The sequence below is a fragment of the Apteryx mantelli genome, unplaced genomic scaffold, assembly GCF_036417845.1.
Source record: "Apteryx mantelli isolate bAptMan1 unplaced genomic scaffold, bAptMan1.hap1 HAP1_SCAFFOLD_33, whole genome shotgun sequence".
In the NCBI taxonomy this organism is placed as follows: domain Eukaryota; kingdom Metazoa; phylum Chordata; class Aves; order Apterygiformes; family Apterygidae; genus Apteryx; species Apteryx mantelli.
This window is the reverse complement of record NW_027118682.1, coordinates 2,506,398-2,509,802: the sequence shown is the minus strand read 5'-3', so window position 1 is coordinate 2,509,802 and position 3,405 is coordinate 2,506,398.

The window sequence follows — 3,405 nt, the reverse complement described above, 5'->3', positions numbered from 1 at the left end:
TGTTCTTACCTAGTCAGGAGACACATGCTGTCATGGTGGGCCTGGGCATCTTCAAGGGAAGCCCACACACTCTGCTTCCCGAGCAGCCGTAGCCATCTCTTATCAGTTCACTTGCCCAGGACAACCTCTAAGGCCTCAATGCAAGGCCTGGTGAATAAAAAGGAATAGGAAAGGAAAAGGAATAAATTAAATTAAATTACATTAAATTAAATTAAATTGAAATGAAATAAATCTCAAGCAAGAAAAGTTTAGAGGAAGATGTGTCTTGAGCAGTCCTAAGAAAGTTTTTTGAGAAAAATGCAACGTGCACAGAAATGAAACGTGATAGACCTGCAGTCTGCAAAGCTGAAAGAGCGCTGGCCTCTTCATCCTTTCTGATGCGCCAAAGCAACTGATAGCATGAGAAAATCCCAAGGCCCTAACATACTCAGTGCTAAAAATCCCAGGGAAGACCTAATGGCTCTTCTAAAAGGCAATTGATAAAGCCTAACTTGCAGACAGCAAATAGCACTTTTTGTTTTTCCTCTACTCTTTATGAGCTGGAAGGTCAGCAGAGCACTACAGCGCTACAAGGAAGGCCCCTGGGGAGGGCCCCCAGGTTGAGGGTAGAGATTTTAAGGGGTGTCTAATTTCAAAAGATCAAAACCATTCTCTTTTTGTTCTCAGAGTGTACTCTCAATGCTGCTGCAGCCTGACTGGTGCTTTGCTATTTCTCCGTTTGTCCCTGTGGTGTGTTTCAAGTTCATCTTTGGTGACTGTAAAGGGCCAAATTATGGTGCTTCATCATATGAAGATGTTGAATCTTACCTCCCGATTGGCATTTGTTGTCATTTGGCAAAGAAACTTCCGTGACAAGAGGAGAGGAGAGGAGAGGAGAGGAGAGGAGAGGAGAGGAGAGGAGAGGAGAGGAGAGGAGAGGAGAGGAGAGGAGAGGAGAGGAGAGGAGAAAGAAGAAACTGCTCCAGATGGCCGCAGGATGCCCAGGATTTTGTGATGCAGTTTAACTGAATGGTACTAGTTAAATGTTGATAACCTTAATGAAGTCACTAAGAATGAGCTTGCTCTGAGTTGTGCTGCACTTTTTTGGCTTAAGCTGAAGTACAAGACTTCCAGACTAGAAGGGACTAAAAGCAGAAATTCTCAGGCTTTTCTAACCATGCGAAGGTGTGGTTTTGCTACGTTTTCTTGAAAAAGGAATGTGACAGGCTTTGCAAGTTGCAACTTGGCTCTCCTGCTGAGGCTTCCTGTTCCTTAAAGAGTACTTTCCTGTAGGCAGATTCCCTTGCAAGTTGCTCTGTTTTTTTCCTTCCTAGTTTTCTTTTTCTACAGGATTTATAGGCTACCTTCATTGTGGAAGCAGTGTGCAAGTAGAGTCTTTTTCTAAAGAAAATTTGCCTTCTTATGCTTTTTTACACACAATTCTTACTGTAATATGTTCCTCCAGAATATTAGCGACAGGTGTTTGGGGCCCTTCATAAACCACTATGCTTCCAATTAAATGTTCCCCCAGAAGTTTCTCCAGGTTGCTTCTGAGTTCTTCTCTGTGTGAGGAAGACAGCAGAGAGGACACTGACACTGTGATGACCGCGAGTTGCTTGCCAAATGCGTTTGCTACAGGGCTGCCTTCATGCCTGCCTGGCATCTCTCCAGGCATGTCGTGATCCTGTCCATGATCACAAGCAAGCAAGGAAGTGTGTATTTCTCCTGCTCAGCAGTGCAGTTAACAACAGAACAAAAAAAGTGGGAGATGAATGTCTCTGCTGTGCAGTGTTGAAACCAGCTCTGCTGCATGGATAAAGCTCTGCTCATTCCCCTGGAAGATGTGTCTGGGGCTGAGCAGGGGCTGGTTTGGCAGCAGCATCAGTGCCCCATCCGTGTGTCTGAGGGCAAGTGGCTGTTTGCTGCGCTTGTGCTGAGCTTGGTGCGGTGGTCTGAACTCCACGGAGTTACCTGCAGGGTGATTTTTGCAACTGTAGCTTTGAAGCAAAAGGGCTGCAGGGAGCCTAAATCCTGAAGCAGGCCCCCAGGGGCCTCTTCTGCTCGGGCAGTTGTGCTGACTCCGCAGCCTTTTGCACGCTGAGTGCCTGTGAAGGAGGGAGCTGTGCTGTTCCCCTGAGAATCACTGTGTGCAGGGCACACAAGTGCTTTTCCTGCATGTGAGTTTGTGTTTGGGGTGATGGCCTCCTGCTTGCACAGTCTTCAGCCTCCTGCAGAAAAATGTTTCAAGTAGGGCGCTGAGTCTCCCTCTCCTGCTGGGCGGCTTTGTGGCCACAGGGCCGCAAGGCTAGTGCCAGAGCTTCTCTTCAGTTCAGAGAAAGCTTGCTTGGTCCTGCCTAGGAAGGGGAGGGATGCCTACATGGACACACGTGAGCTTACACGGCCTCTACTTGTCTCTGAGTTTTGTGGGAGCTCAATTAAAGTAGCCCTGTGGCTGGTACAGAGCCCTACTTTCACCAGCATGTGCTGGACAAATCCTCTTAAATTTCTTCCTGCATTTCTTCCCGCCCTGCTGATGTCAGCCCCTTCCTTTTGCTGGTCTGAGCGTTACTGTGATCACAGGCTCGCCATCAGTCCCAAGGCAAGGCAAGGCGGCTTTACAACTGAATGCATGCCCTAGTCCGTAGAGAATAGGGATGCCTCCAGCAGCTGCTCTTAGGCACTCGGTCTCTGCAGGAGCTGGTCCCTGGAGCCCAGGTGCTCCCAGCTGGTGCCCTCTGGACGGAGCAGCCCCCAAAGCCCGCAGCTGTCTTCTGTCTAAAGGGACGGGTGCGCTTAAGTGGGATGCCTGGCAGGCTGGATTCTTGCGTTTATTTGAGAAAGAGAAACCAGGAAGAAAAGAACAGAAAACAAGCAACTTGTAGCAGCCAGCTGTACTTCGCCTGGCTAGAGGCCAGCATGCAGCTGTGCGTGCCGTGTTCAGCCCCTGCGGGACTGCGCCCCGTGGGCGAGGGCACTGCCTGCGCGGGGGTCACCCTCAGCTCCCGGCTCACCTTCCCATAGGGAGCAACGAGCTGTGGGCTGCGTGTGAGCTGGGGTGCCCAGTGTGGGTGCATGTCCCTGCAGCATGAAAGCTTTACACAGCTCTCAGCCCCGGAGCAGGGAACTGGAGCTGCCTCCTGCCGAGTCTTTCAGCTTTTTCTTCCCCTCTCTGATGCGCCTGTCTGCCATGGTCCTGGTGCAGCCCTGTCCGTCTCCTTCTGGCCTCCCCCAGGAGGCCTGTGGGTGGAGGTTTGCTCTGTCGCCCACCTTCTGGAAAACACCCACTTGTTCTGACGACAAAAGAACCCAGGACATGCCCGGCTGTGTGCTGCAGTTGCCAGGGAAGCGATGGCATGCAGAGGCTGTCGCTGTTAGCTGACTCTGTAGCCTGATGACAGCATAGAGGAAACGGATGACGTGCAGCTG